Raw genomic sequence first — 16,976 nt, forward strand, 5'->3', positions numbered from 1 at the left:
GCAGAGAACATGGGGAAGGGCAGAAAACATGGGGGAGGGCAGAGAACATGGGGAGGGCAGAGAACATGGGGAGGGCAGAGAACATGGGGAGGGCAGAAAACATGAGGGAGGGCAGAAAACATGAGGGAGGGCAGAGAACATGGGGGAGGGCAGAAAACATGGGGGAGGGCAGAGGACATGGGGAGGGCAGAGAACTGTCTCAAAGGTCAAGCCGTAACCTTTGGAAGCATGGGAGTAACAGAGAAGAAAGAAGTAAAACAAAAAATCAAAAGATTCTATTAAGTTTAATAAAAATACACAAAAGGGAATTTAAAAACATTAGCTGTCACCTTCCTGATATGCCAGCCCAGGAGCCAGGAGAGCACCAAGCTGCCAGAACAGAGAAGTCAGCAAAGTAGGAGCGCTCACCACAAATGAATAAGAATAGTAACAGCAGCTAAAACCCTGGCCCCCAAGTCAGCCACAAAGCTGCAGAAATTCTGTGTCAACATTCCAAACTGAATTAAGCCACATGAACATTTATGAATATGAAAAAGCTATAAAGTCACAAAGACTATGAGCAGAAATTGAGGAAGCCGGGGAGACAAAATACGCCAGAAATAAAATGAAGTCACAGGCTACTTGAGATGAACTCAAGTGAAATTTTAAGAAAAGAAAAAATAATCTTTGGTGTTTCAGTAGGAATGGCCCCCATAGGCTCATATATTTGAATGCTTGGTCATTAGGGAGTGGCACTATTTAACAGAGAATAAGAGGTGTGGCCTTGTTGGAGTAGGTATGGCCTTATTGTAGGAAGAACATCACTGAGGGTGGGCTTCGGTATTTCAAAAGCTCGAGCCAATCCCAGTGGCTCTCCCTTCCTGCTGCCTGAAGATCTGAATGTACGACTCTCAGGTACTGCTCCTTCAGCACCATTTTTGCCTGCATGCCACAATGGTCTCAGCCATAATGACAGTGGACTAAGCCTCTGAACCTGTAAGCCAGCCCCAATTAAATGTTTCCCTTTATAAGAGTTGATGGTGGTCATGGTGTCTCTTCACAGCAATAGAACACTCACTAAGACACAATATGAAAAATGGAAGTGAAATATTAATAAAACTAGAAAATAAATGAATAAGCAACTCAAACACTCCAGATAGTATAACATGACGAGAGCCAGCCCTCAACACAGCAGCCCTGAAACACAAACACAAAAAGAAAAAAATTAAAGCATAAAGAAAAAATAACTTGCCCTTACATAAAGTCTCAATAAAATCAACAGAGGCACTGAAATGGAAAACACAAAGTGCTAAAAATAAACTGTCAAGCAAGATGCCTGTATCTAGCAAGGTAATCACTCAGAAGTAAAGCTAAATAAAGATGACCCAAGAAAAGCAAGAAATTAACACGCTTGGTGCTTAAAGACTACATAGAGGAAAGACCAGCATAACATGTGAAAATACAGCCAGACTTGGTAGTGCACACCATAATCCCAGCACGCACTAGACAGATCTCTTTTTGAGTTTGAAGCTAGCCTGGTCTACTTTAGCTAGTTCCAGGCTGTCCATGGTTACACAGTGAAGACCCTGTCTCAAAGGAGAGAAAGAGAGAGAGAGAGAGAGAGAGAGAGAGAGAGAGAGAGAGAGAGAGAAACATTTTCAGAAAGCTTTTAAACAGAAAGTATAAGCCAACAATACTACAGCTATCCAAGCTGCCTGCAGTAATCAATGCTGTCAATGAAGTCCCTTTCTTGTACAAAATCTCAGGGAATAATTTCCCAGTGTGCTCATGATCCCTTCCTGGGGAGCCTACAAGAAAGAAGACTTTGTGTAAAATAAAAGTGGCAGCACACAATTTACAAAGAACAGTGTGATCTGCTGTGCATTACAGAGACATGTGGACTGTTAGTATAAAGCACCATTGGTGAGACAGCCTACACTCCAGAAAGAGGTGCCTTCCCATACACCATAAAATAAAAATGCCTTGGAACTACTTATCTAGATAGCAACTTGACACATAGAGATTTCTCTAAAAGCAACTCTGCAGCCACGTGGAAATACATGTGTAGAAGATGCTCATTGAAGAATTATTTGTAAATGTAAAAACCTAAAAACCAGTGACATGGTTACATATAAGAGATTGACAGACATACTATGACTATTATGGAACAATACAAAAGAAATGAGGGTGGTATTTATGAACAGATATGTAGGGTTTCTAATATGTGTCGTCTTGGGGGGAAAGTCAACATATATACATCTTTATATGTGTATTGTAAGTACGGATCCTTTCTGTAAAAGGGGGATGGGGCTAGGGAGAAAGCATTATTTTACCAGTTTATTCTGCCTGACAGAAGGAATTCAGACACAAAAAAAAAGCAGAAGGCAAGAGTTGTGGCACAAAAACATGGGAGGAAGAACACAGGACAGAACATTTCTGTAAGTGGAAGTTTCACTACGATTTAAAACAATTAATTGTGTGGGGTAGGGGTGTGTGTGTGTGTGTGTGTGTGTGTGTGTGTGTGTGTGTGTGTGTGTGTGTGTAGTGTAAATGCAGGTGTCTGTGCAGATGTGTGTACATGCATGCAGGGGTCAGACAACACTGGTGTCCTGCTCTACCACTCTCTGACTTATTCCCTTGAGATAGGTTCTCTCAGGGAATTTGGAGCAAAGCTGGGGGCCAGGAAGCCCCAGTGATCCTCCTGCCACTGTGTTCACAGTGCTAGGGCTACATGTGTGCTTGGCCTTGACCTGCTTTTTACCTGGGTACTGAGTGTTCGAAGTCAAGTCCTTATGCTTGCACAGCAGGAGCTCCTGGCCCTGAGCATCTCCCCAGCCCTTTCACGTCACGTTTGTATAAAACTCAAGTTAAGTCAAATGGAAAAGAGGAAAGTCTGAAACCAAAGGCAAACAAATGAGGTCCAGAGTTGTTCAAATGAAGAATACAGCACACAGAAGAAGAAAGGGTAGAGGAAATCAGTCCATGTCAGTTGTAGCACAGTAGCCTCTAGTGCGTTGAGTTTGTTTAGGATGAGAAGAAGCAATTTCAGAGCTATTTCAGATGTACTGCAGTCTTGTGCACGTGAGCAGATAGAGATTCTGAAAGCCAAGTTCAAACTGCAGAGGGCCTGAAGATGGACATGCCTCTGGGGGAGTGGGGGGGGGGAGTTTGATTAGCAGTGTGAAAACACATGATCTAAAACGTAACTGGAAAACATAGGTGCTCATATATACACATGTAAAATATGTTGGGGGACGAACACGCATGACTGCATTGTGCAATCTGAATCTATATTTGTGTTTGCATTCATGTTTCCTAGTTCTTTCGACAAAGCCAAGGAAACAGTGATGTGCACACTTCAACACTGAGACATTCATACAGGTACCAACCATGCTCGGACAAAGAGCTCATTCCAGGGCTGACTCGGGGACACAGAAAAATATGCTGTTATGCTCAGAAGCAAAAATGTCCCAAAACAGTTCCATATGGTCGCTAGCTATAATATTTGGAAAAATAAGATGGCTTGAGTCTGTGTCAACAATGAATAAGAATCTTAGGAAAGGGGCGGGTTTTCACTTAGAAATGTGCAAAGGATTCACGGGTGTTCGCCACTGTCTTGCCACAGCCATGATAAAGACTGGTTCAAGTAAATTAGCAGTGGTGATAAATCTGATAGAAATTTCTGAAGAGAAACTGGACATTTGCACAATTTGGGGTGAATTCTCAATTGGGAAACTTATTAGTTTCAAGATAAATGAAGAAGAGGAGGAGAATGGAGATAAATAGGAAGAGAAAAGGGATAAGGAAAAGAAAGAGAAGGAGGAAGAGACAGGCGTGGCAGAAGGAGAAATGGGATCATACAAACAAAAGTAGCATTACCATGATGGTAGATGGATGATACAATGTGCCTGCACTTTAAGAAAGTAAAACCAATTATTTTTATCTTCCACGTGCATAGCATTCTGACCCTGGAGAATTGTCATGGCCTGGGCTTCAGGCTGGCCCGAAAATGAGGATCAGACAGCTTTTACAAAAAAGGGCAATATGTTCCTCACAAATGTCAATGACACATTATAGAACACGGAGAGGGGTTGTTCAAATGTCCCAGATTAAAGAAAACTAAAAAGATACGATAATCAAATGCTGTATGTGACCACACACTCTCCTGTACATGAGGGGAAAGTCTCTAGAGGGCATTTGGGGTCAACTAACAAAACTGGAATAACAGATGTTTGAGTCTCATAGCATATTGTGTTAATATTCATTGTACTGGGTTTTGTAAAGATGCTTTTTTAGACAGGGTTTTACAGTGTAGCCCCGACAAACCTGCCTCTGCTCTCCAGTGCTGGGATTACAGTCATGTGCTGCTATCCTCAGCTTCCATAAGGGAGTGCTCTCATGAAGGCATTCACACTGGTGTGCTATATAGTAAGTCCCAGGCTAGCCTGAGCTACAAGATCCTGTCTCAAAAACAAAACAAGAAAAGAAATGACCACCAAAATCTTTAGGGGTACTATGATGGAGGAAACTGACTCTAAAATGACTCAAAATATTATTTATCTGTGTGTGGAAAGAGAAAGAGAGAGAGAATAAAAAAAGACACCGGTGGAGGAGGCAGGTAGCAACAGACTGCTGTGTGCTACTACCAGGTGCTTTGTGTAAAGTAGACATGGTCATCTTGTGTGCCATTGTCCTCTCAACATTTCTATAAAGTTGAAATTATTCCCAAATAAAAAAAATTAATGTAAAGCATTTAAAAATATAATGTATGAAACCAGATGATTTTATTATTCCATAAAACCCTTACCAGTCCCCACACTGCATCTCTCTGAGAATGCTAAGCACTTTCCTAACACACGGAAAATTCCAAACGCACTAGCACTCATTGCTACATCCCTGGACCTTGGTGGTGCTCCACGCTCTGCCTGCCAGGCTACGAGAAGCAGAACATGAGATGCCACCTAGTTTGGGGTCCTGTAAACCTTTCACTATGGTTGCAAGCTCGTTGAGGGGTGCTTTACTGCCTTCTTTGCTTCTCTGCTCATTCCCAGCATCTTTTATAACACCTTAGACTGAGCACATATACAATAGGGTACATTTTGTCCCCAGTTACACTGTTGCTTGAGGCAGCTAAGGAGCCAACCAGTACTACATAGAGAACAATCCATCTGAAGCTGAAGTTCCACCTTTGGCCTTCACTGGGAGAGTCCCAGGGCCATGTTGGCATCTCGAGAAGAAACTCTTCCAGGCAAATGGATTAAAGCATTGTAAATATTTATTGAATGAGTCAGAAGTAGTACCAGCTAACCAAATTCCAGAAAGTAGAGGATATGGGGGAGGGAAAGGAAGGAAGGAAGAGAGGAAGGGATGGGGGGATGGGAAAGAGAGGAAAGTTGATCCCCATACTCTCAACAAACTTCCTGAAGACATTCTCCATATAATCCCATTGCCTTGTCCATCCACCTTCCAGCGGTCCATGCTGCTTAGGGTATCTTGAGTGGGATGAGGTAAGATGGCAATACTAAAAAGGAAAGGGGTGGGGTCAGAAAGGAGAAAGAGGGGAGTGGGAGAGAGAATCCTGAGTCACTGAACCAAATAAGAGCCCACCCGCAGGGGCTGGAGATGCAGCAGCTATGAGCACTGGTACTTTTCCAAAAGATCTGAGCTCAATTTCCAGCAGTCAAATCACCCATCATACACAGAAAGTAATCAATCTAAAGGCCACTGTGCAAATTTATGTAAACCAGACAGAGAAAGACAAATGTCTCCTCACCTCACTGTATACGGAGAATAAAATAGTGGGGCTCACAGAAACACACGGCAGAATGCAGTTATCAGGCTTGGGGACCTGGGAAGAAAAGTGAGACGCCAGTCAAGCATGCAAAGCTTCAGACCTGTCCAGTGAGCAAACTCGGTGTCTTGTTTATACACACAGTGTATAATACACACAGTGGAGACCAAATTACATGATAGAACCTTGCTGTGAGGTAGACCTTGTTATGTGTTTAATGGGACACATAGCTGTGTGAAGTAACGGTGCTGCCTTAATTAGCTTGATTGGGGTGGTTATTTTACAATGAATGGGCATAGGAAAACCTCAACTCATATTCCTCAACAAATAGTGCTGGTCTAACTGGAGTTCTGTATGTAGAAAAATGCAAATAGATCCGTATTGATTACTCTGAACAAAACTTAAATCCAAGTGGATCAAGACCTCAACATAAAAACAGATACACTAAATCTATTAGAAGAGAAAGTGGGAATCAGCCTTGTACTCATTGGCACAGTAGACAACTTCTTGAATAGAACACAAACAGCTCAGGCTCTAAGATCAACAATTAATAAATGGGATCTCATGAAACTGGAAAGCTTCTGTAAGGCAAAGGACACTGTCAACAGAACAGAGTGAGAGCCTTCAGACTGGAAAAGATCTTCACCAACCCTACATTTGACAAAGGGTTAATATCCAAAATATATTTCTAAAAAATCAAGAAATCAGACACCAACAAACCAAACAATCCCACTTTAAATATGGGGTACAGAGCTAAACAGAGAATTCTCAACTGAGGAATCTCTAATGGCCCAGAAGTGCTTTCAGAAATTGTTCACTGTCCTTGGCCATCAAGTAAATGCAAATCAAAATGACCATGAAATGTCATCTTACACCAGTCAGGATGGCTATGACAAAAACTCAAGCAACAGAACATGCTGGTGAGGGTGAAGAGAAAGGGAAACACTCCTCTATTGATGGTGTGAATGCAAACTTGTGCAATCACTTAGGAAATCAATCTTGAGCTTTCTCAGAAAATTGGAAATAGCTTTACCTCTAGACCCAACTATACCACTCCTGGGCATATACCCAAAAGACCATCCACCATACCACAAGGGCACTTGCTCACCTATGTTCATAATAGCTTTATTCGTAATAGCCAGAAACTGGAAACAACCTAGATGGCCATCAACTGAAGAAAGGATAAAGAAAACATGCGACATTCACACAATGGAATGTTACTTGGCTATTAAAAACAATGATATCATGAAATTTTCATTAAAATGGATAGAACTAAAAAAGATCATCCTGAGTGAGGTAACCCAAACCCAAAAAGACATGTATGGTATATAGTTACTAATAAATAAATACTAGCCATAAGGTACAGGATAACCATGCTACAATCCAGACCCAAAGAAACTAAATTACGAGGATCCAAGGGAAGATGCTTGAATCTCATTCAAAAAGGAAAATAAAATAGGAATTGGAGGTGGATGCAGGGAGGGAACTGGGAAGGAGAGGGGATGGGGAGGGGAGCAGGAGTAGGTATTAAAAGCAGGGAGAGCAAAGGAGATAGGAACAGGTGAGAGAACAAAAATTGGAAGCATGGGTGGGGGGAAATTCTGGAATTTTCAAGAGGCTTGGGATAGGAGAGGCCCCAGGAAGTCTAGGGTTCACCCTAGCTGAGACTCCTAGCAGCAGGTTATATGGAGCCTGAAGTGGCCATCTCCTGTAGCCAGGCAGGACTTCTAATGGAGAGGTAAGGATACCAACCCACCCACAAAACCTTTGACCCAAAATTTGTCGTGCCTACAAGATGTGCAGAGACAAAGATGGAGGTAAGATTAAGCGAATGGCCAACCAAAGAGTGGCCCTACTTGAGACCCATCCCATGGAAGTGGACCAATCCATAACACTATTAGTGTTATTCTGCCATGCTTGCACACAGGCACCTAGCATAACTCCTCTGAGAGTCTTCATGCAGCAGCTGATGGAAACAGATGCAGAGATCCACAGCCAAACATTGGACAGAGCTTGGGAGTCCTAGGGAAGAGTTAGAGGAACTATTAAGGGAACCATAGGGGTCAAGGACTCCACAAGAAGACCTACAGAGTCAACTAACTTAGGTCCATGGGGGTTCACAGAGACTGAACCACCAACCAAAGAGCATGCACAGACTGGTCCTCGGACCCCTGCATACATGTGGCAGACGTGCAGCTTTGTCTTCATGTGGATCCCCCAACGACTGCAGTGGGGACCCTCTCTGACTCTGATGTCTCCCTTTGAATCTCATTCCCCTAAAGGGAATGCTTTGTTTGGCCTCCTTGAGAGAGGATGGGCCTATTTCTGCAGTGACTTAATGTGCCAGGACGAGTTGGTAACTTTGAGGGACCTCCCCTTCTCTGAGGAGAAAAAGAGGGGGAGAATGAAGGAGAGGCATGTGAGGTGGGGACTGGGAGGCTAGGAGGGGGACTGTAATCAGGATGTAAAGTGAGTAGAGCAATTTTTTAAGAATCCAGGAAAGACTGACTAAGTAAAATTACGTGGAGACGGACAGAGATTCAGTAAATGTCTCTTATCCCCAATATCACCAACCATAAAATTTGTTTTTATTTTTCCTTTAGATTTTAAGGTCCTGAAGTCTCAATGATCTTCCAGCTCACAACACAATAAAGAATGATCTAGTTGTTCCTTAGTATCAGGAAGTCTTTGCATATACCTCAATGTCCATTATTCTGACCTTTAGGAAATCATCACTAAGTATTGAGAGAATCACTTACACTTCAAGTATCAAAGGAAATCTACTCTTTCATGGTTTGTTTCTCTTATTAAATGGTAAACAAAAGCACTGTGATCTTTCAAATGCCCAGCGTAAGTTATTTTCTTCTTAATTAAAATTTTATTTTCAAGATTTCACACAATATATTTTCATCATATTTTTTTTGCCCTTCTTCAGAAAGTCCACATCCCTACCAACCCAACTTCATGCTCTGTCTCTGTTTCTCAAAAGCAACAACAAAATAAAACAAACAAACAAAAACAACCACAACAACAAAGTACACAAAAAGTGGAGTACATTTTGTGTTGATCAAATACTCCTGAGCATATAGGGCCTGGCCTGGACTGAGGTTAATAAACATGGTGTCACTCCATTGAAGAAAACTCATTTTTTTCCCCTCTTCCAGCACTTATCAATTGTAAACACCTTCTTAATTAGGAGTGGGACTTTGTGTCCACTTCCTGTTTTCTGTGCTGGGATATTGTCTAGCTTGAAATTGTGTTTGTCTTGTGCACGCTGCCAAAGTCTCTATGAATTCATATATGTATTAGTCTTGTCTCTGCAAGACACTGTTTCCTTAGCTTCATCCGTCACCTCTGGTTCTTACAGTCTTTTCACTTCCTCTTCAGCAAAGATCCCTGAGCCTTGAGGGGAGGGGTTTAATGAAGACACCCCATTTACAACTGAATGTCCCAAAGTCTCACACTCTGCACATTGTCCAGTTGTGAGTCTTTGTGTGGATTGCCATTCTCTGATGAGGGCTAAGTGACATAATTATCTGGGGCATAGGAATGTGCCATTGTGAGTCCTTTCTTTGCTACATTCATTTAACAGGATAATAGTAGGCTTGCCCTTTAGGGACCATGACCTTTCTAGTGCTAGGTTCTTGGTTTCATTAAGTGACAAGCATAGGTTTCATCTCATGGAGTAGACCTTAGCTCCAACCAAAGAGTAGTTGGTTATTTCTATAGTATTTGTGTCCTTACTGTATCAGGTTATTGTTGCAGGTCTCAGGATCCATAGCAGAAAGGGAGTGATAGTTACTTTTCTTTTCCAGGAGCAGGCACAGTACTTTCCTATACTGTGAACACTAGTCAGTGAAACTTCTAGTTGGGCGCCAGGTGTAGGTGGGCCTTACCATTAGACCATGGAGGGGAACCAATAGCATTGGCAGTAGCCTGTAATATTTGGGGAAGTCTAGAGGACTCATTTGACCAATAACTCAAGATGTAACCCATTCCTGATACTGGGGTTTTTACTTGATGGTACTAAATGGTATTAAATGTGGTGCTTTGAATAAAAATGGTCCCCATAGGTCCATAAGGAGTGGCACTATTAAGACTATTAAGAGGTGTGGCCTTCCAGGGGGGTCTGCTCAAACTATTGCACTAACCAAGGACAATACAAGTAGTAAACATCGAACCCCTACTCTGATCTACCCAATGGATAGGACATTCTCCACAGTTATGTGGAGAGCGGGGACTGACTCTGACATGAACTCTTCTGCCCCATATTTGACCACCTCCCCTTGGTGGGGAGGCCTGGTGGCACTCAAAGAAAGAATAAGCAGGCTACCAAGATGAGACTTGATAGCCTATGACCACATAGTGGGGGAGGAGGCCCCCCTCGCTTATAGACCTAGGGGAGGGGAATAGGGTGAAAGAGGGAGGGAGGGAGGAGTGGGAGGATACAAGTGATGGGATAACAATTGAGTTGTAATCTGAATAAATTAATAAAATTAAATTTTTTTAAAAGAGGTGTGGCCTTGTTGGAGAAGGTGTGGCTGCTGCCTGTGGATCAAGAAATAAGAACTCTTGGCTCCATCTCTAGTGCCATGTTTGCCTGCACACTGCCATGCTTCCCGCCATGATGATAATGGACTAAACCCAGTTAAAGGTTTGCCTTTATAAGAGTTGTCATAGTAATGGTGTCTCTTCCCAGCAGTAGAAACCCTAACTAAGATAGGTATTTTTCCCTTATTATATGGTAATTCCATTTAAATTCCTTATGTATATTTTGGGAAACTTCTAGAGTAGTAGATTTCCATAGGTTTTCAAAAGGCCTGAAGTGTTAGTTGTCCCATATTCCTTCCTTTTCCCTGTCTTCCTGTTCTCTTCCTCATTTAATTCTTCCTAGTCTGCTTTTCCCCTTCTGAAACAAGCTTAAATTACATTCAAATAAATTCTACTTACAACAGCTTTAGTGTTTGTGGGACTGCTAATATTTTTACTTTGAGTTCTGTCTTCCTTAGGTTTAGGGATTTAAAAAGAGAGAGAGAGGTTGACCTGCAACTTACTGTGTAGCCCAGATTGGCCTCAAGCTCTTAGGCTTCCAGCCTAAGTCTCACAAGTGCTAGGATTAGGTGTGAGCCAGCATGCCCAACTGCCGTGTCCTTTTTTTTTTTTTTTTTCTTTTCCTTTTTTGAGATTTATGTATGAGTATCTTCCCAGCATGTTTGTATGTGTGTATGTATGTATGTATGTATGTATGTATGTATGTATGTGGTGCATGTGGAGTTTAGAAGAAGGTATCAAATACCCTGCAACTAGAATTATAGCTGGCTGAGAGCCACTATGTGGGTGCTGGAAATCAAACCCTGGTCCTCTGGAGGTGCAGCCAGTAATTTTAACCACGGGAGCCATCTCTCTAGCCTCTGTCATGTTTATTGTTGTTAATTTCTTATTTCTCCACCAAAGAAAAACAAAAGCTGCTGCTTTCCACATTCTCATTCCCCTTTGCAGAGGTTCTTACTATGTCCATACTAAGCACAGCTTTACACCATCAAAAGACCACAGCTACTGACAAAGAGAAGAGTCACTGTGTCATTGCTAGCCTGTTCACTCAGTAATGTATAAGTCTTAATTCTAGAGCTCTAGAAGTGGCACCCAACCAGAGGTCCCAGAAAACCTTGGTTGATAGCAATAAAATCTGGTCATTACCCTAATCCATTATTTATCAAATTATAGTCCCAGATGAGTCACCATCACCTCCTCTTTAAAAAATGATTTGAAGTCCCAATGCAAAAAGATATATTGATTTCAAAATTCCATCAAGAACACTTATCTTGGAAACATAATCAATAGTGCTGCTGGGTGAACAGCTCAATCCAATAGAGTCTGTATGTTGCAGTTAAGTAAGATCTTGTGATCTCACTTTCTAGCTAACAGCAAATTCCTGATAACCCATAACACTTGTGTGTTTAGCATAGCCAGGGTCCTCTAGGCCAATGGTCATTAAGTGGGTTACCAGACTAGACCTATACTTAGTAATTAGGTACGGTTTGCTGCAGTGCCTCAGGCAGTAAAGTATCAGTGGCTTGTTTTGGGGGGTTTTGTTTTTTGTTTTTTTAACTGTTTACATGAATGACTTCAAACATGTCCCAATACAATCTTCATGAAATTGCTTTGGCTACGGGACCCTTTTATGACACACAGCTTGTTCTGAATGTGGGCCACAGTTTGATACATCCACTACAATATATGAACATTTTTCCAACGTGAGTTTTTCAATGAAAGCCATCATGTATGTGACTACTCCAGGTGAGCCCCACTTTCTAGTGCTTTCAGTTCAAGGCAAATATGTTTTTCCACTTACCTCCAATTCTAACAACACATGATCCTAATTTGTTAATTTATCTTCTGGAACTGTTTGTTTCCTATTAAAAGGCATAGTAATTCTTTAGAAAAGTCACCATTTTTCCACTTAAAATATTTTTTCTACTGTGTTTTATGGGCTTGGTTGTTATTAACTTTGCATTGTTTGTTTGATTGTTTGTCTGTTTTAAAGATGGGGTCTTCCTCCGCAGCCCAGCCACTTAAGTCACATCTATAATGCCAAACTAACAACTTGGTAGTTTGTCCTTTTTCCCCTCCTAAAACCTTCCTAAAACAATTTCATTTCTTTCACTAATCTAACATTCAATACACTCCCAAAACTAAACAACCCAGTGCTTTCAACCAACGATCCACACCAACAAGTAAACAAAAAATGAACAGGGTTTCAGTTCAAACGATGAATCAAATGACTTCAAGAAATATTATCCCAGCCAGGTATGGCTGTGCTCACCTATAATCCCAGCACTCAAGAAGGTAAAGGCAAGTAGGTCTCTGAGTTCTAGGCCAGCCTGGTCTACAAAGTGAGTCCAGGACAGCCAAGGCTACACGGGGGGGGGGGGGGGGGGGGGGGAGAATGGAAGGGAAGAAAACAGGGAGAGAGAAGAAATAAAGTATTATCCCAAATACCCATTTGTGACAATATGTGATAGCAGTTTAGACTTAGGACCACAGCAGCAAGGGTACATTCCCTTCTTAGGGAATCCAACACGTGTGCATTCTAGGAATTCACAGGTACTCATTTAGCCAACAATAAACTTGCAGACAATTTATCTTACACATGGCTCATCACCAGTTTCAATGAAATCAGCTAGACCATATAGTTTATATACTGGTTTCCCAACAGCATACTTTCACCATTCTGAAGGTCAGAGAAAACACCCCCTTTAATGTACAGCATATATCCACACAGCTCAAGGGCATTTCTCTCGAGAACCCCAAATCGCTTTCAAACAATGAGATTGGGTGTGGAGATGTTTTAAGGCATTTAGGCCATTGTAAACTGTCTTAGACAGAACAGTCTGGCAGCGAGTGAATGGTCTACAGGCAGTGTTTTAACAAAAGCCAGCAACGAAGAGAAAGAATTCCCAACACATCTGAAACCACTTATACCTCCCACACCACAAGCAAAAGACCAATGTAAATTTTACTTGAGCCGAAATACACATTTCCAAAAAGACCATTCATGAGGGTATTTATAGAAAGGCACAAGCCCTCAAAATATATCTGCCCTTGTAACATCAAACTTTGCCGAGCTCCTCAACTTTGAGGCTTGTCAGCTGACAATTTGTCACAGTCTTCCTTGAGAGAGAAATATTGACTTATAAAAAGTGCTCAGTGATACTAAAGACCACTTTAGGAAAGCTGGTTAGTAGGGAAGCTAAGTGAGAAATTTGCCTCAAATCCTTTCCATATGTCAAATAGATTCCCAAACCATCTTTGAGAGGGAGTCTAAAATAGTTTAGTAATAAATGAATGGTAATGAAAAAGCATTGGTAATAAATTCTCTTTTCCTTTCTGTATACATTTGTAGTGATCTATTATATTTTATAACCAATTTTTAAATAATTTCAACAAAGGCTAGGGAGATAACACAGAGGGTACGAACACTTGCTGCACAGATGGGAGGATCTGAGTTCAAATCCCCAGAACCCATATAAAAAGCCAGGCATAGACATGCCTGCTACTGTCACCCCAGTGCTGTAATGGGACAAAGGCAAGAAGGGGCTTGGGCTTTCTGGCTAGCACGTTAACCCTAGATTCTATGAGAGAGCCTGTCTCAAAGGAATAACATGGAGAGTGACAGAGTAGCGTACTGAACAGCATGCACATAAATCACATGTGCATAGCACACATGCGCGCATGCACACACAGAGAGACAGAGACAGAGACAGAGACACAGAGAGAGACACAGAGAGAGACACAGAGAGAAACACAGAGAGAAACAGAGATCGACAGACACAGAGAGACATATATAAATTAAAATAATAAAATGGGAGAGAATGCTATACTTTAAAAGACTAACAAATGAAATTCCAAGGATATTGTCATTGAATTTTAATGACAACTTTGCTGTTTGGCATAAGACATTACATGTTCTAAGCATACAGCAGCAGTACCAAGCACTAGTCTTAAAACTGCAACACAAGAAAAGCCCCACGCAGAGCAGGGGATAGTGGATTTCTTGCCTAGGTCCACCTAACACCCAGGAACCACTTCCCAGGCTCTGACCCTCAGGGCCTCCTTCACCCGTCTTCGCCTGTTCAGGCCCATCCTATATACTGGAACCATGTGTCAGGCGCAGGTCACCATTACCTCCTGTACCAGGCACTCTTACAACTCCTAAGAATTTTGCTTCAGGAACACAGCAGGTAGAGGTCCTCTGCTCAGGCACTCCTGTACTACCCTGAACCCACATTCCAGTCATTGTCCACTAGAGCTTCCAGAACCAGGCCCACCTATGCAGCACCCGGGGAATTTTGTTCTGGGAGTCTATGCCTCACACAGCCCTGCAACCAGCCAGGGACCCAGGCTACGTTGCCCCAAACTTCATACCTCAGCCTGTGAAAACAGTTCCCAGAAAGCAGCCACACCCTCAAACTCACCTTTCTACTGACTTTTAGCTTCTGTGATTTCTGAGAGCTTGGAATGTTGCAAGCCCAGAACCAGATTATCTTCGATCACCCTTAGCTAATAGCCATGTTTTGCCCTCTTATATAGCTGACCTGGCGGCAGCATTGTGGCTGTTAGGTAAATCAGTTGCAATGCCCAAACAAAGCACTAGCTTTTCTTACCCACGCAAAGGCTAAGAGTGTCATCAGACAGTGTTAGAGATTTCCTAAGTGTCTTGATTTATGACATTCCTTATTCTGTTACTATTTTAAAAAAAAAAATGGAGGTAACATAAATTCCTGGACCACGACCACTCATATTTGGCTCCAGAATAAACTATTTGTCGTCACCTTTGAGGTGATAATTGTGTTTTCACATCTACAAGCCCCACAGAGGAAAACGCCCATGTCAATTTCTCTAAGACATAGTTCTTGCCTAGATATTGTAAGTATTCCAAGCCAATAGCAATGACTCAAACTTGAATGAAGCTTGTCTAAGACACATGCTTTCTACAGAAGGCAAACTTCAGCCTTCTTGCGTCTAGAGTGGTAAGTACTCGGCACTAACCCTTGGTCAGGTCTTCTAAAAAGGACACTGTGGTGATTAATTTTAGTTGTCAACTTGACACAACCTAGAATTGTCTGAGGCTTTCGATGAAGCGTTGTCCACATGGGGCCAGCCTGTAGCTATGTCTGTGGGTGACTGTCCTCCATGAAGCGTTGTCTACATGGGGCCGGCCTGTAGCTATGTCTGTGGGTGTTTGTCCTAATTGAGTTAGTTTATGTGAGAAGAACCAGCCCACTCTGGGCAGCACCATTCCCTAGTTAAGGTGTTCTGTACTGTGTAATAGAAAAGAATGAAGCTGAGCACATGTAAGTGCATGTGCGTGTGTCCATGTCTCTCCGCTCTTTGACCAGCTGGCTGAAGTTCCTGCCTTCACTGCCTCACAACCATGGTAACCTACAATTGTAAGTCAAAATAAATTCCATAAGAAGGTTTTGGTCAAGGTATTTTGTCTTAACAATAGAAATTAAACTAGGATAGATGCCTATAATATGGCAGCTAAGGAAAGAACCCAGAGCTTTTCCTTGGTTGTTCATCTAGCGACATCATGTCAGGTAACTGGTTTTTTAAATGCACTGATATAAAGCTTGTCTTTCCAAGATAATAGTATATTTTAAAAATTCTATAATTTTAAATGAATTAGGTTACTTCATTACATGTTTGTAAAAAAATATATATTCCAAGGCCCCTATAGTTTAAAACACCAGTTATGGTATATGAAGAAGTGTTTGTCCAAGTGCACCACACTGTAAGGAAATGGGCCAGATAATTCTGTTCTTGCTTTCTGAAAGAGGAGGAATTTATTTATTTATTTATTTATTTATTTATTTATTTATTATTTTTATTTTTATTTGTCCTATCAGTTGATTTTCTTCTTAGTTGCTTTAGAATTTATATTAGAAATCTTTAAAATATAAAGTTCCTCTGAGTGCCAATTTTCTTGTTGTGTGCTGGAGCATCTTCTGGGTATATTCCAAGGAGTGGAATAGCTGAGTCTTGAGGAAGCCCTATTCCCAGTTTTCTGAGATAGCACCAGATAGATTTCCAAAGTGGCTGTACTAGTTTGCATTCCCACCAGCAATGAAGGAGTGTTCCTCTCTCCCCACATCCTCACCAGCATGTGGTGTCGCTTGAGTTTTTGATCTTAGCCATTCTGATGGGGACAGCAGGTTACTGAGAAGAGACTTGATACCCTATGAGCATATACAGGGGGAGGTAATCCCCCTCATGAACAGTCCTAGGGGAGGGGAATAATGAGAAAAGGGGAGGGAGGGAAGAATGGGAGGACACAAGGGATGGGATAACCATTGAGATGCAACAAGAATAAATTAATAATAAAAATTTTTTTAAAAAAACAAGGGAAAAATGTAAAGTTCACTCTCAAGTATTATTTTGTTTTGTTTTGTTTTGTTGGTTTTTCGAGACAGAGTTTCTCTGTGTAGCCTTAGCTGTCCTGGACTCACTTTGTAGACCAGGCTGGCCTCAAACTCACAGTAATCCACCTGCCTCTGCCTCCCAAGTGCTGGGCTCTCAAGTATTATTTTTACTACTACTCAGGATGGGGTTTTACTATGTCGCCTAGGCTGGCCTGGGACTTACGATCCTCCACCCTCAGCCTCCCACATCCTGGGATTACATGTGTGCACCATTACACTAGCTT

This window comes from Acomys russatus, chromosome 20 (assembly GCF_903995435.1).
Source record: "Acomys russatus chromosome 20, mAcoRus1.1, whole genome shotgun sequence".
NCBI lineage: Eukaryota > Metazoa > Chordata > Mammalia > Rodentia > Muridae > Acomys > Acomys russatus.